This window comes from Canis lupus, chromosome 5, assembly GCF_048164855.1.
Source record: "Canis lupus baileyi chromosome 5, mCanLup2.hap1, whole genome shotgun sequence".
Lineage (NCBI taxonomy): Eukaryota > Metazoa > Chordata > Mammalia > Carnivora > Canidae > Canis > Canis lupus.
The window spans coordinates 79,304,361-79,327,010 of NC_132842.1; the positions used below are offsets into that span (position 1 = coordinate 79,304,361).

At 48.1% G+C, this 22,650-nt stretch overlaps 1 protein-coding gene across 11 annotated transcripts in view; it reads left to right on the top strand.

Annotated features, from left to right (window-relative positions):
* The first annotated feature begins 8,486 nt into the window (after positions 1 to 8,486).
* PLA2G2C (phospholipase A2 group IIC) overlaps positions 8,487 to 22,650 on the top strand; it is a 91,250-nt gene continuing 77,086 nt past the window's right edge. For 3 of the 11 annotated variants that reach the window (XR_012031807.1, XR_012031815.1, XR_012031808.1), the window contains exons 1-2: positions 8,553 to 8,678; positions 17,079 to 17,197. The gene's annotated coding sequence lies outside the window, so the exon portion shown is untranslated. Of the gene's footprint in view, positions 8,679 to 14,532; positions 14,683 to 17,078; positions 17,198 to 18,190; positions 18,412 to 19,102; positions 19,278 to 22,650 lie in introns of those variants that run through there. The other 8 variants (XR_012031817.1, XR_012031810.1, XR_012031816.1 and 5 more) reach the window with 8 other exon arrangements.

Consider the following 22,650-nt stretch of genomic DNA (forward strand, 5'->3'; position numbering starts at 1 on the left):
CTATGAAGCCAGCATCACCTTAATTCCAAAGCCAGACAAAGACCCCACCAAAAAGGAGAATTACAGACCAATATCCCTGATGAACATGGATGCAAAAATTCTCAACAAGATACTGGCCAATAGGATCCAACAGTACATTAAGAAAATTATTCACCATGACCAAGTAGGATTTATCCCTGGGACACAAGGCTGGTTCAACACCCGTAAAACAATCAATGTGATTCATCATATCAGCAAGAGAAAAACCAAGAACCATATGATGCTCTCATTGGATGCAGAGAAAGCATTTGACAAAATACAGCATCCATTCCTGATCAAAACTCTTCAGAGTGTAGGGATAGAGGGAACATTCCTCGACATCTTAAAAGCCATCTATGAAAAGCCCACAGCAAATATCATTCTCAATGGGGAAGCACTAGGAGCCTTTCCCCTAAGATCAGGAACAAGACAGGGATGTCCACTCTCACCACTGCTGTTCAACATAGTACTGGAAGTCCTAGCCTCAGCAATCAGACAACAAAAAGACATTAAAGGTTTGTTTCAATTCAACAAATATTTGAGTGTCTCCTCTGCTAGCCTCAGGGCCACAGTGGTGAGCATGGACACTACCCCTGGTGCTGTGAATCCTACATTCTACAGTCATGAGAGCATTCAGGGTTTGATAAACGCCTCAAAGGGGACAATCTGAGTGACATGACAGAGAGTCACTAGGGTGAGGGGTGATACATCAGATCAGGAAGTCAGGGGACGCTTCTCTGAGAAGGTGGCATCTGAGCTGAGGCATGAAGGTAAGGAGGGATCCAGATGCTCAGAGAATGGGGTGGGGGAGGAGCGGAGGTGCAGCAGGTGCAGAGCATGGGAGGGGTGCTGTGGGCCCCAGGAAGAGAAGGGGACCAGGCTGGCTGGAGCAAAGAGTGGCCCATGCAGGGTTGGGGGGTGCAGTGGGGCGATGGGAGCAGTGCCTGTCCCCGTGGAGTGAGAATTTTCCTCTTGGAGCAATGGACAATCCCTGTAAGATTATAAACTGGGAGAAATAGGTTTTTGTTTACATTTGATGAGGTTGTCCTGGTCATTGTGTAGGGAATGGATTCAAGTAGGGTGAGCTAGGAGAAGGTCAATGGGGGAGCTATCTGGAAATGGAAGTAGCAAAGGGTGATGGTGGTGGCGATGGTGGTGAAGGAGAGCAATGGTGGCTTGGTTGGGGGGTGCGGGAAAGAGAAGAACTGAGGATATTTCTTAGGTTTTTTAAAAAAAGATTTTATTTATTTATTCATGAGAGACACAGAGAGAGGCAGAGACACAGGCAGAGGGAGAAGCAGGCTCCATGCGGGGAGCCCCATGTGGGACTTGTCCCAGGATCCCAGGATCACAACCTGAGCCGAAGGCAGACGCTCAACCACTAAGCCACCCAGGCATCCCTCTAGGTGGCAATTAGCACCGAGGACCCTCTCAGAGCGTCAGTTGTCAGTTCCGTGACAACAGCAGCCACGCCTGTCATCGTCACTGCCCTGTGACTCCAGCACCGACAACCCAGCGCCTAGTATGCATTTGTTAAGTCATTATTAAGGATGGAAAGATGAAGATGCAAAGAAATCCAAGGTCATGATCTCTTTCTTCAAGGAGCTTACGTTACTCAGGCAGGGCCTCCTGGAAGCAGAGGCAGCTTCAGATGCTTAGAACCTTAGCCGCACAGACGGTTTGGAATCTGGGACCATTCTGATGAGCCAGGGATGACATTTGCCTTGGCCTCTGAGTCTGCCTTCACGCGTGGTCCAAATGAATAGGCTAAGCACAACTTGTAAGGAAGACAGATAAAGAGCTCTAGAACGAGGAATTCCAAGCCCTTTGGAAGTATCTGTTCTCTGCTCTGTTCCAGATACACATTCAGCAGTTGATACGTTTGCTTTTGCTTTTCTGTAGGCTGTTGGGTACGTCTTTGCTACTGTGCTCGTCTCATTGCATTCCGGCCCTTTCCTTTGGAGACGTCCTTCCTGTCCTCCTTCCTTATCATCCCCCCCTACCATCCACAAAATGACAAAGCTTTGCAAGGGCAGGGGGATTTCTCTGATTTGTCATCATAACTCCAGACAGAGGCTGCCTGGGTGCTGGGCCTGTGACAGTTAATGAGCAACCAGTATCCCTGATAGGTACCAGAAGCTCGATGGGTTTATTGAATAAATGAATCCTTAGCTATGTATTGAAGCAAATTCTCTGAGGGTGTCTCTTAGGTGAGTAAGTCTCTCAACCTCTCTGGGCCTCAGTTGCTCCTGAACACAGCCTAGAAATGAGCTGCTGTGCCTGGTTTCTTCATATGCTCGCTCTAGCATGTATGAATTCATACATGTTCATTCAGGTGGCGTGGTGCTCCTGGCTGAGCTGAGGCTAATGCAGGCTGCTGAGGTGGCCACCAGCTCGGCTTGGGGCAGGGAGACAGGGTGCAGGATGATTTGGGTGCCAGTGCCCAGGGCCAGACCGGGAAAGATTTGTAAAGTGTGGTCTGGAGCGCTTCCTGGTTGAGGAAGACATTGGAAGGAAGAGTATGTTATTCTTATACTACAGAATAATCGAGTTGTCTGTGCACAGTCCATCAGCAGGCATAGCTGATCTTCTCCAAAATATCTCTTAGATCCATCCCCTGCCCCTGGTAAACCCCAGACTGCAGCAGCCTCCTACTGCTCTGCTTCCCTCTTTCTTCACCCCACAGAGGCGTGACTTTTTTTAAAAAAGATTTTATTTATTCATCACACACACACACACACACACACACACACACACACACAGGCAGAGACACAGGCAGAGGGAGAAGCAGGCTCCATGCAGGGAGCCCGATGTGGGACTCGATCCCGCGTCTCCAGGATCACACCCTGGGCTGAAGGCGGCGCTAAACTGCTGAGCCACCCGGGGATCCCTTTCTTCTTCTTCTTTTAAAAAGATAAATTAAATCACATCCCTGCCCTGCTTAAAAAGATTTTGGGAATTACATCACACTCAAAATCCAAACTCTCACCTTGGTCTTGAATGACGCAGCCCAGCCTCCCTCTCCAACCTGTTTTCCAGCCACTTCCCCTCCCCTCAGGTCCTCAAGCCCAGCTCCCAGGGTCTCCCCGACACACTGCTCCCTCTGTGGGGAGCTCTCAGCCTCTCGCTTTTGGCAGAATCATCTTAGACTCTTACCAGACATGTCACCTCCTCAGAGAGGTCCTCCCTGACTACTGATCCCAAGGCAAACCCTCCCAGTTTGTCTTAAACAGCATCCCGTTTATTTCCTTCGCAGCTCTTCCCACAACCTGAAATTCCTCCGTTCGTTTGTGTGTTTGTCATCTCCCCTCTCCAGGCCACAACCTCCTCAGAGAATGACTACCACGTCATGTCTGTTCCCCCAGGGTACCTCCAGAGCTTAGTACAGCACCTGGCACACAGCAGATGCTCAATAAAAAGTCACTACATGAACAAACCCTTCCTGTTCTGTGTGGACCCCAGCATGGCTCCAACACAGTGAGGACAGGTGGGGGGAAAGGGCTATTTGGGGATCTTGAGGTTTCAGCGTACGGAGTGCTGGACTGTAGCACCCTAGCATAGGCCTCAGCTTTCATCCCCCTCCCCCAAACTGCACCTGGGCCTTTTAAGGCCATGCAATGTGGCCTCACATGGATGCATTTGAAGGTGTGTGGTGGACAGCTTCTTCCCCTAGGACTTCTAGCAACACTTAAAGGGACTCTGTAGGATTCTGAGCTTCTACCCCAGGCAGTGGAGCCCTGAGCCTGTGGGATTATATATTCCCATTAGGACAGTTGCTCATGGTTGCTCATCTTCGTTGTGGCCCTTTGCTCTCAGCAGTAAGTGAAACTCCTTTTGGATTCCGTAAGTGCACCGCTGCCAGGCTTGCAATCCTCCATGCGAGAGTCAGGCTCAGCCACACTCCCAGAGTTGGCTCTGCTCGAGGCTGAGGGCCTCCTTAAAGTTCCATGACTTAGTTTTGGGGAAAATTCAGGAAGAGAATCATCTCTCACAACTGTTCTCTGCTCGCCCCACTTGGCAGACATTCCATGGCGGGTATAACATGAGCAGAAAGCATAACCGTAACTGGTTTCTGGCGGAGAGTTTCTGGCCTGTGGCGAACTTTCATTTTCAAGGTGAAAAAGAGGTGGTTGGTGCCTAAGACCCAAGGGATGCCCATTTACCTACTTACCTCTTGGATGGCCAGATATACCCAAGGCGAACACATGTCCACACCAGTTCCTAAGCCCTGCTATGGGGTCAGAGGGAACAGCCCACATTGGCAGAGAGGCTCAGAGTCCAGCTAGGACATGATCCAAGCAAATGAAATCATGTCACTCTCCTTCTTACAAAGGAGCATTTCTGTTTGGGGTACGAAGGAGTTGGGGAGAGGCTGGGGCTTGTGGCTGACAGGTGAAGGTGGCCACAGGGGTCTTCTGTGGCATGGAGACTAGCAGCGACCGCTGTACCTTCTCAGTCATATTTCTGAGAACATATGAGCTCCTTTCCTGATAGACTTGAAGCAAATCATCTGAGCTCTCTGGACCTGGAAAGCCTCTTCTGAGAGTGGGGCCAATGATACCAGCCTCATGGGTGGTTGTGTAGATAGATGAGGTCAGGTAGGTCAAGGGCCTGGCACGGCCCAAGCTGCCCCTGCCCCTGACTTGGACTCTGCTCTTATAGCAGAACCAAAACTTTGACAGGTCACTCGCAACAGGCTGCCAATCCAATTTATTAAGTATCCATATAGGAATAGAGCACACATCTTAATGGTGCCCTCTTGACATCACTTGTCACGCTGCAGATAAAAACAGCTATGATTTCATGTGTACTTTCCATGTTCCAGGAACTTTTTACTTGTCAACAGATCTGCTCCTCACAACAGCCCTGCAAGGTAAGTTTTTATTACGATCCCCAGTTGATAAAGGAGGACAGTGGACTCAGAGGTGATGGGAATCCGAAGACACAGCCAAGATTTGAACCCAGTACATCTCCCTATCTCTTGGCATCATGCCCATCCCCCACCCGCATGGGAGCTTTCCATAACCTCCTTAATTGTGGTTCTCTATCTCCACCAAGGAAACTCGTGCCCATGGGGACAGTCTTACTGTCAACATGCAGACAGGCCTATGGATAGGAGTGATTGGTCTGTGGCTCCCCTCGGCTCTCAGAGGCAATTGAGTGCAATGATGCATTCCCAGCAAGGTTCAAGCTGGTTTTTCTCCCTCAAAGACTTTGTTCCTGTAAGGCTGAACCTGGTCCCAGTCCCCAGAGAATGGAGAAGCTTGATTTGGCATCCCCGGGAGCAGTCCAGGTCCTCCCAGGAGCTAGGCCGTTGCCATGACATCCACCTCAGTTCCTTTGAGGCTGTGCCCAGCCGGCATGGTCCAGATAAGCATCAGATCATGCCAGGCTGGTGGCAACGTTGCCAAGGGGATGCCGGCCTTCAAGAGGCTCTGGTGCTGTGAATACTGATGAGGAGCGAAAGGGACACAGGGACAGAGATTCAGAAGGACATCTCCCTCCCAGGGGCTGCTCCTCCGCTCCTGAAAAATCCCGGCCTGTTGATGCCTTCAAAGTGCCTAGTGCTGTGCCTGGCCAATGGTGGACACTCATTCATTCACTTGAGCAGTTTATTGAGCCCACCTGCATGCCAAGCACTAGGGATGCAGGAAGATAGTGAAGGCACACAGAACTGACCCTTGTGGAGCTTATATTTTAGTGGAAGAGGGAGCTACTAATTAATGTGACAAATGCCACCAAGTGAGCTCCCTGGAGCTTGCCTGACACCAGGAATTTGACCTAATCAGGGAGGTTGGAAGTCTACTTGAGTTGAGATCCAAATGCGTGGGTGTTCATTAGAGGAGAAGAAAAAGCAGAGGTGGAGGGAATAGCGTATGCAAGGCCTGTGTGGTGCGGATGTACAAAAGATGAGGGCCAGACCTCGCAGGGCCTTGCAGAGTGTGCTGAGGGATCTGGCTTTAACCTCAAGGGTGGTAGGAAGCCATCAGAAAGCTTTAAGACAGGAGCTGATGTGATGAGATCTGTTTTGAAACCGTCAGGTAGGTTCCGGGTGAAGATTTGGAGGGAAGGCCATGAATGGCTATGGAGAGGTCACAGGTGGTGGGGAAAGTGCTCAATCGGTATCCTGAATTCATTTTCCAAATCTGTTTCTTGTCCCCCTTCCCCATGGCCACCACCTTGTTTCCTCTCTTTCACAGGTGTAATGGGCCCCTAACTGGACTCCGGGCCTCAGGAAACAGTGCAACTAAAGAAAAGTAAACCTCTTATTCTCCCTGTATCTGCTTCTTGCTCCAGGTCCCTCTGTCTCCACAATATCATTACTGCGTGTTTGTGTGTCATCAAACATTAACATATTTACTGCACATGTATATGTGTCAGGCTCTGTGCAAACTGCTTAGCTGGCATTATCTCCACAAAAATTTTACAAGAAGCCTGCAAGGGAGATGCCCTTGTGCCCCTTGCTATAAAGAGGAAACAGAGCCAAGCGCTCATCTACAACAGGAGAGGCTGGCCTGGGTTGGCCCCCAGGCCCACAGTCCCTTTCTCTATGAAATATGTCTTGCAGGTGTACAAGGAATGGTTTATCCTGGGTCTCAAGGCCCTCAGGGGCTCAATTACTATTGTGGTCTTCATAACTTTTTCCAGAACCTGAGCCCCACTGCTCCCCCAGCCCAAGGTCTTCACATGCTTCTGGAATTCTCTGGCAGAATGGAGATAATCTTCATTTCAGTTCTCTATACTTCATAGTTTCATTCATCCATCCATCCATCCATCATCCATCCATCCATCCATCCATCCATCCAGGAAACATTCATTAGTGCCTACTGTGTGCCATGCCCTACTAAGCTTTGGAACTATACAGATCAAAAAGGCACGTCCCTCAAAGAACCCACAGGCCAGTGCTGTTCTCTGCCCACCAAAGCTATTGATGACAATGCAGAGACTTTAGAAAAATCTGATTTCTGGAATGTGGTAACTCGTCGAAGATTGACAGCCTGAAAACATGCCCAGAAAGCCCTTATTTTTCCTTCTCTGGTAAGGGCTGGGAAAATGCTGCTGATCTATGGGAAAAGAAATCAGCTCAGTGGTTGCTTGCCCCTCATGAGCATCGACAATTAGGTAACATCTTGCAGAGTCTGGGCAGTGTCGTCACAGTTGGATTTCCCCAGGCCCAGGCAGCTTGCTGGGATCTTTCTAGAGGCAGATTGTCACGTCTCCTCTGCCAGCATCAGCTCAGGAGGCATCTCTCAATATCTCGCCCTTCCTGTTGACACTTCTGCCAGTGGGGTGGCGGTAGGACAGGCTCTACCTTCCTGAAGAAGCTATTGAAACAGCTGGCATGTATCCTGTGCCTTCTGGATACCAGGCTCTTCATAGGCCCTGTCTCTACTCCCCACAATGATCCTGAAATGTGTAGGAGACAATTCCCATTTTACAGCTGAAAACATAGAGGCTCGTGGAGGGAGGGCACCTTGCCCAAAATCAGACAGCCAGACAGTGGAGTGCTGGGTGGGACCCAGGTCCCCCTGATGCAAGCCTGTGTTGACTGTTACATACCAAATTGTTTCATAGCCAGGCAGCCCTGCCTGTAAGGGAAGCACTAGACAAAACTGTGATGTCTCCTAAATTTCTGATACCTTTGTTTGTGAGGATTAAGGAGGTCTGGGGGCCTCAGGGATACCACCAGATAGGGTGCTCAGCTAATAAGAAGGTAGTGTCTAAATGTTTGGAAACTGGAATCTATTTGCCTAGGTGAGGTTGTGGTTAGACTTCAGACTGGCCCTCAAAATCCCATTTGATCCCCCTAAATATTTGGAGGATTAGTAGTAGTGTTTCAACTACGCTCAACTGCCACGGTTACTGTAAGAAATACATCCCAAGATTTCACTCATGATACCAGCAATATATCTCTCCTCTTTGATGCCTCCTCCCCTCAAGTCACAGCCTCAGAGCACCCCTGAAGGGGCAAGCATGGGGGCTTAACTCCTTCATAAGGCAGACACCTCTTTGAACACCGGCAAACACTCTCATCTAAGACAAGGCCCGACACGCAGCAGGTTCTTAGTAGATTTTGCCCCAAAAAAGAAGAAAGAAAGAAAAGAGAAAAATGGGGGTGGGGGTAGGGGTAGGGGTGGGGAGGATGGCAGGCAGGAGGGAAAGTAAGAAGGCAGGAAGGAAAGATGATGTACAGACGGGAAGCAAGAGCTTTGCCCAGGTGTCTGAGGGGCTCTGAGCAGATGCTCCAGGTGAACCAGCCAGACGGGCCTGTGCTATACTTGGCCTCCACCTACACACTTTTGCTTCCGGCTGGCTGGCCTGTCTCAAAGATAAAGAGCTCTTTCCCAGACGGGGAAGGCAGTCCTGGCTGCCCTCCGCAGGGACACAGACACTGCTGCACACCAGCGACGGCCCCACTGAGCCCTGGCTGCCCATGCGGGGCTGTGGGGGCTGCCGTTGTGCCTTCTTCCAATCCTGGGTGTCCATTTGCCCTTTCCTGATGGAAGCGACTTTGTCTGGCAGACAGGCATCGCTGGGTGTTGCCATGGTGATGACTATGATGTCACCAGGGAGTAAATCAAATTGCAGGTCTCACAGTTGAGCACTTCTGTGTCTGGAGGGTGTTAGGAACAGAAGAGCTGAGGCAGGGAAGCCATAAGGTAGGTCTGTAGTGTGACTGTCTCCCACCCCACACTGCACCCACCCCCGCTTTGTCTCCTGAGATGAGACTCGTGTGTTTATTCACTTATGCAAATAACTTTTGAGCACCTACTATGTGTCAGGCACCAAGATAGACACTGGGGGTGGATCTTGGGATAAGAAGACAATGTGGTCCTGTATGGTTGCACACCTCACAGTCTAGTGGGAGAGATGGGCACACAAGAAAGTACACAATAACACATCACTACCATTGTGGTTCATGCTGGGAAGGAAAATGCTGGGAGTGTGTTAGTTTGCTTGGGCTGCCATAACAAAGTTCCACAGATTGGGTGGCTCAAACAACAGAAATTTATTTTGTCACAGTTCTGGAGGCTAGAAGTCCAAGATTCAGATACAGGCAGGGTGGGTTTCTTCTGACGGCTCTCCTTGGCTGATATGTGGCCATCTTCTCCCTGTGTCCTCCTGTGGTCTTCCCTCTGTGTGATTGTCCTAATTTGCTCTTCTTATAAGAATAGCAATCATTGGGAAGGGCCCACCCTAATAACCTCATTTTAACTCAGTTTCGTCTTTAAAGATCCTCTCGGCAAATACAGTCACATTGTGAAGTGCTGGGGTTTGGGACTTCAGTACCTGAATCTCAGCCCATCACAGGGAGTTAGAAAATGTCTAAGAGAAGATCAAAGGTCACAGGGTGGAAGAGGGAAAAGATGACCTCCCTGAAGAAATGGCACTTCCATTGGGAATTGGAGAACTGGAAGGGTTTCCAGAAGGGCAGGTGGGGGAAGACAGAGGGGAGCTTCTAGGTGCAGGAAACAAGTGGAAAGGCCAAGAGCATGGGGTGCCTGGCTCGCTCAGTTGGCTAAGTGTCTGACTTTTGGTTTTGGCTCAGATCATGACCTCATGGATTGTGAGATGGAGCCCTGGGTGAGGCTCTGGGCCTTGCGCTCAGTGGTGAGTCTGCTTGAAAGATTCTTCCTCTGCCCCCCTCCCCCCGTGTGCTCTTTCTCTCTTTCTCTCTCTCAAATAAATAAATCTCAAAAAATAAAATAAAAGAAAGGCCAAGAGCAGACAAGTGTCCTGATGAGTTCAAGGAGTTAAAAGACCAGTGTAGCTGGAGGAGAGTGAGTCTGGGTGAATGGTACAAAAGGTAGGAGGGTGCTAGATCACACTGCACACATTGCAGGCAACAGGAAGAATCTGGACTTCATCCTATGAGCAATGGGAAGCCATCAATGGATTTCAAACAGAAGAGCAACTTGATCAGAATGGTGTGTGTGTGTGTGTGTTTTTTTTTTAAGAAGATATCTCTTCCAGAGGTTTTGGGAGGACGCCCATTACAGAGGCTATCATAGTAGCCCAGGTGTGGTAGTTTGTATCATTTGCCTTCAATTCCTCTTCCCTTCCTGGCCCTTAGGTGGTTTCCCTTTTGTGAGAGAAGTAATATTTTTCTGCCTCCTTATCTTTGGGCTTAACTGCATGTCTTTTTCAATAGAGTATAACACAAGCAGGGGCTTTTACTTGCAAGGTTTGGCTTACACTCTTATGCATCTGCTACCTGCCATGAGAATCTGCCCTGGGAAGCTGCTGTTCACTGGGAAATGAGGAGACCTATAGAGAAGACCAGAACCTGACCTGTAGCCTGAGCAAGTACTGTCCCAAATGACTCATAAGCCTGTCATCAAGAAAAATGGGTGTTGTGGCCAACCACTGAGATGGGGAGGTCGTTTGTTATACAGCATTATCATGGCAATAGCTGGCTAATATACTTAGCAAAAGATGAGGTTGGCTTGAATTAAGGTGATGACAATGCGACTGGAGAGAAGTAGGCAGATTCAAGATATATTTTGTTGTTGTCAACATACAAGTGGCATTGAAATCCTGGGATAGATCCACCCGGAATGAAGTGTGGAACGAGGAAATGGGACCAGGGATAACTCTTGAGATATCCCACCAACAAATGAGCAGTGCGGGGGCTGCCATAGCAGAACACCCAAGTCTGGGTAGTTTAAACCACAGAAATGTATTTTCTCACAATTCTGGAAACTGGAAGATCAAGGTACCCACAGGTTGGTTTCTGGTGAGACCTCTCTGCTTGCAAATGGCTGCCTGGCAGCAGTGTCCTCATATGGCTTTTCCTCTTATAAGGATAGTAGTCCTATTGATTTAGGGCCCCACCCTTATGATTTAGCCTTAATTATTTCCTTGAAGGCCCTATCTCCAAACATAGTCACAATGGGGGTTAGGCCTTCAACCTACATATTTTGAGGGGGGCACAATTCAATCCATAACAGGTGGCATCTCCTAAGTGCCAAGTACTGGATACAAAACAAAAGCTGCAAGACTTCTGAGGATTTAGATGGGGAAATCACATAGCACCATATCCAGCAAGGCGTAGGGATAGCTCAGATTTGAGGGGGCAGGAGAAATAGGTTCTTGATGGGAGGAATGGCAAAGCCATGTCTGCAGAAGGGTGCACAGGAGGAAGGGATCATCTGCCCAATTTTGAAAGCAAGCATCACAGAGGCTTTGAGGATAAATGAGTAGGAAACTTCAGAATTTCCCCTGGTCCTCTGGTCACCACCAAGGGACCTGAAAGTTATCTGGAGGTAGAGCCACCTGGAGACCAAGACACTCCCAGGAAAGTCTCCTTTCCCCATTCCTGCAGTCTAGCTAGGTTTTTGAGAATATCCATGCTGGAACCCCCCTCATTTGACAGCTCTGATAGGGACCTAGAATTGCCTGGAGTGTTAAGATGATAGACCCCTTAGCATCCTCTAAAGACCATGAGGCAGATGGCATTGGCCAAGAGGTGAACACAGAACTCAGGATTCTCCTGGAACTCAGATCTACAAGGAAGTCATATGAAAACAGTGATGGGGTCAACATGACTCACTCACAAGGCCCTGACCAGGCTTATACTTTAGCTCCTGCTGCTTGGATTCTTGCTCCCTTGTTTTTGTTTTGTTTTGAGATCTGATTTGTTTTGTTTCAGTTTTTCCTTTGATCTGTAAGCTTTCCCAAATCTCCCCAATAAATTTCTTTTCTTTTTTTTTTTTTTTTTTTTTTTTTTGCGTAAGTAAGCCTGTGTGGATTTCTGTTCCATGCAGTCAAAGATCCCTAACATCAGTCTTGAATGCAGAAATCTGACATGGTGGTATTTGCCATGGTGGCATAAAGAAGCTCTGGCTCAGAAAAGGGAGTTACATAAAGGGGAGTCCAACAACCCTGTGGGGAGGGGGATGTTGACCTTGTTTAGAGGCATTGCTTGTCATTCTCCCTTGCGATATCCTGATTATATGAGGATGAGACAGACTTCTCAGCTTGCCCTGAATTTCTTGTCTGTCCATTCTGGGTTGCCTCAGAGGACACTGCCATAGGGAGAAGGTTTCTGGATCCTGTATGGCAGCAGCAAATACTGGAAGGAATTAGAGCTTTGAGCAAAGGCACAGCCACTGGCGGCCCTCCTGATGGTCACTCTGGTAGAGCAGTGTACCCAAAACCACTGCTGGGGACCCAGGGGGGTATCGGTGAAGAGAGAATTGGGTGACTTTTTCAGGGCGATGGGAAGAAGGGGCATCAGTTACCAGGGACCCCAGATTCCACAATTTGCTGGCTGTGTGACCTTGGGTCAGTTTCCTCATTCATCAAATTGAGAGAAACAATAACCCTACCACATACAGGTTTGTTGGGGGAATTAATTATGTGCACACCAGTCAGAGTTTTCTGGATACACATCCAGAGTTTTATGGATACATCTATCACTGGTGGAGCATTATGTAATTTCAATTGCTACACAAATAAGCACACTTTAATAGTGTGTGTTTATTTCTATGAACATCAACATGAATAATGAGCATCCTATAACGGCAATTTTGTGCCTATTATTCTTCAGGACGACACCAAGTTAAAAGTTAATCACTTTCAAGAAAAGTATTAACTAAATAATAGGACAGGTGGTAAAAGCATGTGGCAATTAGCTTTGGGCATGGTGCTTACGGACACGAGTCTGCTGAGAGTGCTAGGACAATGGGAAGCAAGGCCTGGCTGGATCTGGGTCCACTGGGGTCAGAGAGTTGGAGATCCCCGTGGAATATTCTGTCTCCGGCAATGGTGAGGGGGTGTCTGAAGCACCCAGTGAACAGGGCCTTCTGGACTGGACTTCTGTCCACCTCCTGATGCCATAAGGATGGTGCCTGCTGTGCCTTAGGGAGACGAACTCTTGTCACTTGCCCCCGGGGACAAGCCATGCTGTGGCTTTGGGGGCAGAGGAGGGTAGCTCCCATCTGTTCTCCTTGTGTCTCTGAGCTGATTCCTTCTTTCAAATTGGGCATAGGTAGGAACCATGGGTTCAGTCAGGGATGAGTTCAAATCCTGGCTCTGCCATTCCTTGCCTCTGAGGCGTTGGTAAGTCTCCTGCTTTCAGCCTCAGCTTCCTTATCTGTAAAATGGGGGCTAGAGGAAACTTTGGAAAATTTGTACCCCATTTAATTCCCAAAAAGACTTGATGTGGCAGCTGGTAGGGAACAGAATGGCCTGGTGAGCTCCTGCAGCTGCTGAAGGGACGAGATGAGACACCCCAGGAGGGCACCCAGTACAGGGCTCTATAGATACGTGCTTCCTTCCATGGCTAATACAAGGCCTCAATTTGTCCATCTGTGGGAGGGAGGGACGGAGGGGCGGTGGGAAGGCTGGATGGCACCCTCTCCATGATTTCTCCCAGCTCAAAGCCACCCTCTTCTCTGTGCTAGGCTTTGTTCTGCTGTGAACAAAATTGGGAAACAGGATCAGTGTTGTATGTCTTCCTTTCCCTGTTCCCCGCATCCGTCTCAGGGCAGGGGTCTAGAACTTTTCTAGACCTTAGACCCTCCACTCAGCCATGAACCTGTCTGTGTTCCTTAATCTGTGTGCCTCAGTTTCCTTACCTACAAAATGGGAATAAAAATTACGACTCTTATTCCTCATCAATAAGATGAGGGATGCAAGAGGTGCCAGAGGGTTCCCAGCACATAGTAGGTCCTGTCCCTTCCCTTCCCAGCAGAAACGCAGCGTGTTGTGTCCCAAAATTACATTCTACAACCTAATTTGGCCCTCAGTGACAATTCCAGGTCCTTCTCTCCCTCCCTCCATCTCTCACTGTTACTCTTGCTCGCTCTGGCCTCTTTCCCCTCCCTCCCCCTGCTCCCTGCTGTGGATCCTGCTGGAGGTGAATGAAGACAGGAAATCGCTGTGTCTGTGTGTCCAGGGCCCTTGGATGACAGTGGGACTGGGGTGAGGGGCAGCTGGCTCAGGAACAGCGTCCTGGGCGGAGGGCCTTGGCATGACGAGCGAACGCATCAGTACTGATGGGGTCCATATGGGCCTGTGAACTCAGCCATTGCCCTCCTGTCAGTGAACGCTGATGAGCAGTGTCTGAGCAGTGTGCTGCCCCAAGGTGAGTGAGCAGGAAAAGCAAGGGTGCGTCATAAAGATTTGCAACAATAGCTGTCACTTACTGAGTCCTTTAGCCTGGTTATTCTAACCACTTTGCATGCATTACTTTCTTGCATCTTGATCTTTGCTTTTTAAGAGCATATGCTAATATTAATAAAGATTGTAACCACCATTATCCTGCTCTAGGCACTGTGTTGAGCACAGTACACATGTTGTCTCAGTCATTGCCCCACAACCCTGTGTGAGGCTCGTACTGTTGTATCCCCATCTTACAGATGAGGGGACTAAGGTTCAGATAAGTTCCTGGTGCTAGAACAGAGCTTCTCACACTTTCGTGTACATGCAAAACAGCTGACAATGTTGTCCTATTCCAGATTGTTCAGGTCTGGAGTGGAGCCTGAGATTCCACCACTTTTCTAACAGGCCCCTGGGTGATGCAGATGCTTCTGGTCCTGACCACACTGGAGTAGGGAGATGTGAGATCACCCCACCAGAAAGTGACTGACCTGGGATCTGAACACACACCCTAATCAACTGTGGGGCTTAGACTTTGAAAAGCACCGTTGTGAGAAGGTATGAGAGGACAGAGAAAGGAGGGACTGTTTCTGACCAGAGGGTTGAAGGAAGGCTGCATGGAAGAGGTAGTTTGAGTAGGGCCTTCAAGGATGGGTGGGACTTTGAAGAGATGGAAGGGAAGGGGCATCTCGGGTCATGCACAAAATCACAGAGCAAGGAAAGAATGGGATGTGTTTGGGGGATACTGTTGTTGAAGCATAGGGTAGGTAGGGTAGGTTATGGATTGAATTGGGCCCCTTACCCTAATTATAGGTTGATGTCATAACCTAGCATCTCAAAATTGGACTTTCATTGGAAATGGGGTCATTCCTGATACAAGAAGAGATCATGCTGGAGTTGAGTGGCCCTCTAATGCCATATGATATGGTGTCCTTAGAAAAAGGGAAGATTTAGGAGCATGTGGGTGGCTCAGTGGTTGAATGTCTGCCTTTGGCTCAGGGCTTGATCCCGGAGTCCTGGGATCTAGTCCTGCATCAGGCTCCCCGCAGGGACGCTGCTTCTCCCTCTGTCTGTGTCTCTGCCTCTGCCTCTCTCTCTTTGTCTCTCATGAGTAAATAAATAAAATCTTTTGAAAAAGGGGTGGGGGGAGATGTAAACACAAAGCCATGCATTGGGAGAATGCCTTGTGAAAAGGAAAGTCACACCTCTACCAGCCAAGGAGCCACCAGACACTGGGAGGAGGGCCTGGAACTGATCTTTCCCTAAGGCCCTCTAGGGAGCATGGCCTTGGGGACACCTTGATCTTGGACTTCTCTCCCGGAGCAGTGAGACAATACATTTCCGTTGTTTAAACTGCTCTGCTTGTGGCACTTTGTTCTGGCAGCCCTAGTGAAGAAATACAGTGTATCTATTCTGAGTGTGTTGGCAGATAGCCTTGAGGAAGAAAAATGCTTTTTGCACCTAGGAATTGTACTTTTAAACCCAAAAAATCCCTCGTCCCAAGGGGAAATAGGTAGGAGGATGGATAACTGGTTCAAGAGGGGTCTCTTCCCCACTGCCTGGGACCTGGTTAAAAGCACATGCACATGTGTACACACAAAACTAAGTTAAGGCCTAACTCGAAGAGTTTCTAAGTACTGATTTCGGTCTTTTTTATCCCCTGAGAAGGTTATAGGGGAGAAAATGGGGCAGAAATGACCAGGCATTGAGTCTTATTGTGTGAGGCATTCTCTATGCTTTAATTCTATCCCCACTGAACTCTTGGAAGGAAGAGCACATTATCCTCATTTCACAGAGGATGAGACTGAGGGTCAAAGAGTTTGGGTCACTTACCCAAGGACCCAATGACTGGAGATAGCACCATAGACATTGGGACCCAATGGTCTAACTCCTCCCATCCTCCTGCCATTATGGAATATGTAACAACAGGGAAAAGTGACCTAGAGCTGGGCTGCAGTTTGAGGAAGGGAATGAATCCCCGATCAGGAGATTGGCAAAAAGATCTGCCTACAGAATTCTTACCATATGAGGTAACGGCCCCCTTATTGTTCAAGCTACCTCTAGTTGCACCGTCTGTTGTTTGCAATCAGAGGCATCCTAACAGAATCAGCTGTTAAAATGAGCCAGGTCTTTAGGTCCAAGATATATCATAAGTGCTGCACATCAAGAGGAGCTAATAAACAATACGCTTGTTTCCCTACCCACGTTCTGAACCAACGAGAAATGAGAATGAGAGAAAGGCAGATGGGTCCTCAAAACATTGCCTTTACCAAAGATAAAGCTGTTATTGGAGAACATGCCTCTGTGTGCGGGAGGGTGGGCTGCCTTATGTTACACCGGAACAGGCAGACTGGCCCTTCCTCCTGGGGTGTAGGCAGCTTTGGGCCATGGCAGGGACTGTGAGAACCAAGCAGAACCTGGCTCCCCACGGAGAGAGTGGGGAGGAAGATTCTGGTCTTCTGTTGCCAAGTTCCTTATCCCGGACCCACCAATGAGGTAGGTCACTCAGTGGGACAGGCCTATAAGGGGATTGGAGAGAGTGAGTGGCATCTAGAGTGTTGCTTCTGGAAGATTCATCAGGAGTGTGTGTGTGTGTGGGGGGGATGTTCTTCTAGAAGGGTAAAATTAAAAGATTGGGGAGAGAGAAAAAAACAGAGAGATATGGGGGAGGGATAAGTAATTATATAATATGAACTTATTTTTGTTTAAAAAAATGAGAAAGACCTACACGTGTACATTTGTGTGAGCACAGACAGGAATGCCCCGAGGGCTGAGGGTGGAGAAGGGAGGGAAAGATGGTAAGTGGGAGTAAAAGACAATGAGGTACAGGGTCCCCACCCACAGGGTGCTTCCATTCCTTTCGGCAAGCTCAGACAACATTCTAGATCTCATCTTGAAAGTGAGATAGGGTCATGGGTTCAGTGTGGAACTGGAATTGTGCAAACTGTTCACAGGAGGTTGAAGAAATCAGAGGAGTATTCACAGTGGAGATGAACACTGACCGGGAGGCTGAGAATATAGACCAGTGGTTCTCAAAGAGGGGCCCCTAGATCAGCAGCATCCCTGTTACCAGGTAACTTATTACTAATACAAATTCTTGGGCCCCATCCCAGATCTGCTGAATCAGAAACTTGGGGAAAGTCTTAACTAGCCCGAGGTGACCCTAATGCTTGCTAAAATTTGAGAACCACTGGTGTAGATGATGCACCTTTGTAGTCAGATCACCTGGGTTTAATCCTGGCTCTGGTTCTTAGTACGTCTGTGACCCTGAGCAACTCAAGTAACTTCTGTGAATCTCAAGTTCCTCATGGTGGAAAATAGGAATATTGTCGTATTTTATGCAATGATTGTTACGAGGTATATGTGAGGCACCATTCTTGATACTGAGGTTCAGAGTCGAACAGTCCTGACCTCTGACTTCAAAGAGCTAGCAGTCTCTTGTTGTAATAAAAGCCAATATTTATTGAACACCTGTTAGGTGCCAGACATTATGCTGAGTGCTGTATGTGTATTATGGCATTTATTTCTGAGAATAGTCCTATGAGGAAGGAAGGGTCATTATCTTCATTTTCAGATGGGGCTAAGTGACCAGGAAAAATGCACATGACCACTGAGCGTGGGTAGCTGAGAGCCAAAGATAGGCTGTCTGGCTCCAAAGGCCAAGACAGAGCAAGGGGAATGGAAGTCCAGACCGAAGGCCCTCTTTCCCACAGAAGAGGGACCAGGGCCACAAGAGAGGCCCACATAAATGTGAGAAGAGCTTTATCAGTATCCCTCCTTGGCTACTCCTAAACCCAAGTTTGGGGGTAAATTTGCATTACTTTCCATTTCAAAGGATCTACATTTTCAAAATGTTAAAGTTTTCAGCTCAAGGTCCTTGCCAGAATTCTAGAACAACGATTTAGGACTAGTGGCATGAAAACATTGTCATGCCAAACCATTGCCACCATATTGAACTATTGGTCTCATGTTTACTTCTGGTCAATCTCTAATTGTTCTCTCCTCACTTCTCCTGCCTCTTCTTGGGTTCTTATCTGCTCTTCTTTGACCTGCTCTGTGTCCCCAGAGGCTGACCACTCCACACCCACCAGTCAGCTGCTCTTAGCCTCTAGCTTCCAAGCCAGAGGTACCAAGAGGGGACTAGAAAGGAAGAAGAAAGAGAAATGAGGTCTCTATCCTCCACACTCCGGTTGTGAGTGTGTCAGTGGCTGCTTTTCTCTGTACCACAGCCCCCCGCGGAGCTCCTTCATCCATGACCTCTTCTCTTGTCCCTCAAGATCTGGAATAGTAAGAGCATTCTGCTATTGGGTATTCTGTCCCTTGGGTGCTTCACCATCCTTTATAGCTTTCCTTAATCCTGCCTACGCCTCATAAACAGTCTCCTTATTGCATTCTCTTCCTGGTAAACCTTTTGAGCATTCCATCTGTTTCCTGAGTGGGACTCTTGCTGATACAGAGAGTTGCACCAACAATGGCTAGTGTTTATGGGGTGCTTTCTCTTGTGTGGTCTTCTAAGAGCTTCACATGCTTTAGATCATTTAATCTTCTTGGTGTAGTGGGTGCTATCTGGCATTATTCTTGAATGAACGCTAGTTACCTTTGGCCAATGAACTTGAGGCACTGTTCCAGGCATGGTAAATCAAACAGAAGCTCCTACAGTGGTATGTGACTTTCATTACCATGCACAGAAGCTGATGTTACAAAGGCCTGGCGCCTCTGTCAGTGACAACCTCCTGTCAGAGTTTATTTTTCCTCCCCCAGCTCTTGGAGCTTTGGAACTGTTTCTTATGCTGCTGGGTCCCTCCAAGCACCCAGCACAGGCCAAGAGGCTGGCAGCAGATGCGCCACGAGCTCCTGGGGACTGATTGATTGGCTGATACCGTGTGGCTGAATGAGTGGATGCTTTCAGAGCAGCTGCTGCCAGGGGAAAATTCTAAGTGCAAAATATTATTATTAATTATCACGATTGCTCTTTCAGCTGTAGGCACAGTGTCTGCTTAGAAGGAAGAGATAAGGAATTCCTGCCAAAGCAAGAGGACTGATTAATGCTGATGGATTTTGTCCTCTGAGAGGAGGCTGCAGAGTGTTTTTATTTTCTTTTTAACGACTTCTAGACTGAAGTTAATAAAAAACAAAAAAACCAATCCTGGATTTGAGGCCTGATTAGGCCCAAGCCTGTGTGACCTTGAGTGAATTACTTAGCCTTTCTGTGCCTCAGAGCCTTCATTGATTAAATAAGTTAGGACTAAGTAATGTCTAGTCATCCAGCAGTTCTCCAAAGATGCTAGGCAGTGCAACACCAGGCCCCCGTTGATTGGCTGTGCTCATCCATCCTTTCTTCTGTCAATGGGGCACTCTCAAATGCCATGCCCCTGCCTCCTGGCCTCCCCAAGACCTGAGAGTTGAATGTGTCCTCCTTTCATTGTTGTGAGAGTCATGGGCACGGTGGGGAGAACGGACGGAGGTTAAAGGGCTCATACAGAGTCCCTTCCTCTTCCTCTTTCTCCTCCTTCTTCATGGTCACAATAAGAGCCAGAACAGCTCCAGCTACCACTGTTGGAGGCTTTCCATGGTGCCCATCGCTGTTATCGGCACTGCATAGAAATGAATCCTTTTAATCCTCATGACACCTCGATGAGGGGTGTGCTATTAACGCCCTTTCTTTACTGATAAGGATATGGGGGCACAGAGACTTTCAATCAGGTCACACAGCTAGAAGTAGCATCTGACTTCAGAACTGGAAGGACCCTTAGGGCCTGCCTAGCCTGAGTTCAACCCTGCCTGCACATTGGAATCACCTGGGGAGTCTGAAAAATGCTGGTGCCTGGGTCCTACCCAGGAGTTCTGAGTTGGTTTGGGGCGCAGCTGGGTTCTGGGTTTTTTAAATCTCCCCCAGATGATTCTAACATGAAGTATAGTTTGAGAAGCACAGATTTCATCTAATAAACTATTTGCAGATGTGGGTGTTGAGGCTCAAGGAAGGGAAGTTGTCTTCCCTGAGTTTCTCTGCCCCACGATCCTCTAGGTAGGAGGACAGAAGTGATGCCAGAGGTAGGAGCTGATCCCGTTCTCTGAAGCCCCTCACAGCTACCATCTCCAAATCTCCACAGGGTATCACGGGGGTGGTCTCCACTACCCTCTCCCACCAGGCTGGCATCATCCAAGCTTTGAGGTAACCAGCAACCCCATGGAAGGGGCGGAGGTGGAGGAGATTAGAAATGGAGACCTTGCGGGAGTCAGCCCTGGGGACTTAATTACCCTTCACCTTGTCCTGAGCCTTTGTTTTCATCCTCACTCAGCACATGATTTCCTGATCAGAGTCCTCACAGGCTTGAACTGGTGGGGATCACCAGCATCCGCCCCATACTGAGCACGGATGCCCAGCACACTGATCCCAGGTGGCAACAGCCTCAGAGCTTGGACCAAAACAAAATCCTAAAAGCAGCTGCCTAACAGGTGCTTCCTATGACCCAGACACCATGAATATTATTTCATTTAAGCCTCACAAATATGAGTGGAAAGTATTATGAATCCTACATTTCACTTGTAAGAACAGAGGCCTAGAAGAGTTAAATGATTTTTCCAGGGTACATTAGCTAGTAAATGACAGAGGGATATTTGAACACAGGTCACCTGTCAATGTTAGCCTAAATTCCACCTCCTCCAGGAAACCTTCCCTGAAAACCAAGACAGGCTAGAACAGATCCTTGTATTATGCTCCATCTTCTCTATATGTTACTTATCTCCTGTTATCATTAAGTATTCATCAGTGCTGTTGTTCAAGGAGGCTTTGTCTCTCCCACTAGACTGTCAGCGGGGCTGTTCTTGGTCAACCCCCTCCCCATATCCCCAGTTCTCAGCATAGTGCCTACTGCCTGGCAGACCAGCTGCTCAGTAGGTGTTGAAAGAAAGAAAAGATGAATGATCAAAATAATCCCAAAGTCAATACTTATACTCACGCCACAGTCTGACACTTGCCCCCAAATTTATATCAACTAGTGGGGAATGGTCTCCAAAATTAGCCTCTTTTAAGAAAAGTGGCGCCCCAGAAGGAGAAAGCCTTGGGGTCCTTGCCATATTAAGGATACTGGGAACTTCTGAGAATTTTTAGCCCAATAAGAAAAGTCTTAAGGATTCCATCACAGTTGTGCATCCCTTATGCATGGTTATGGGTCCAGTGGAGGCCAAGTGGCCTGAACTGAGCCAGGTGGAGATCTGGCCATTCAAATGATCATCAGAATTCACTAACCATTGTTTATACATCCAGTTACAACATTTAGGCTCAATTGCATATGGCTGCATGTACCAGAAGCCCATTCAGTAGATTAATCATACTGGGGTTTGATTTTTATATCTGACAACTAGTCCAGAAAAGGAAAATCTCAAGAGCTCACAGATGTTTGAGGAAACTCCTTAAGGACTCAGGATTCTTCCAGAGGTCTGCTTAGCCATCCCCAGTGTGATTTTTCATCCTCATGGTCACAAGATGGCCACATCACCTTGACATGCGTAGTCTAAGGTTACTGGCAGGAAGATGAGGATGAGAGCGTGAGGGTAAGAGGGGCCAAACGCAAAGAGCCAGGTGGGTCTGACCCTTAAACGCAAAGAGCCAGGTGGGTCTGACCCTTAATCAGGAAAGCTTCTTCTAGAAGCCCACACTCTGGAACTCAGCTTGCATCTCATTGGTCCAAGCCAGGTCACATGGCACCTAAGCTTCAGAGGAGCCTGGGGAGGTGACTATTTTTAATTAAACGTATTGCCCAGTAGGGATTCTGTTAGAAAGGAAGATGGGAGGGATGGATATTGAATAGGCCACTAACAATATCTGTCACATAGGCTCTGTGCTGGGCATGCAGAGTATGAAGATGTACAACATATGGTCCCTTCCCACCATGGGGCATACTGCCTGGTAGGCGAGCCTGACACAAAAACAACCTTCTATGGTACAACGGATATATTGTTAGAAGAGTGGTGGAAGCACAGTAAAGTAGGGATGGAGTATGCACACTACCTGGGGGAGCTGGGTTGGTATCACAAAGATGACATTTTGACATTTGAGATAGATGACAGTGAGACAATAGTTTACCATGTAAATAGAGTGGGGGCTTAGGCTTTCAAAAGCTGGTCTCAAACTTCCTGTTAGTTCTAGCTCTTGGGACCATTCTATTCTGAATGCTTCAGACCCACACATGACTAGCTCTATATTTTTGCTCTTTGAGACAGGTCTTGAGGATGAGTAGGAGTTTGGTAGACAAACAGTAAAAGCCTGGACATTCAAAGTCTGGTTCCAAACTCTTTCAGCCTGAGCGGTTGGGATTATTGTACTCTGGAGGCTTTTAGAGCCCCCCAGGTAACTTGCCATTGCTGCATATTCTGTAGTTCATAATTTCTTTATGCCCTTCCCTCGGTGCACAGCCTTTTTTTTTTTTTTTTTTTTTTCCTGCCTGCAATGCCCCTCCCCCTTCATTCTCTGTAATATGGCTCTCCTGTGGTGGTGAGTCATCCTTGGCCAGCTGTTTGGAGGGC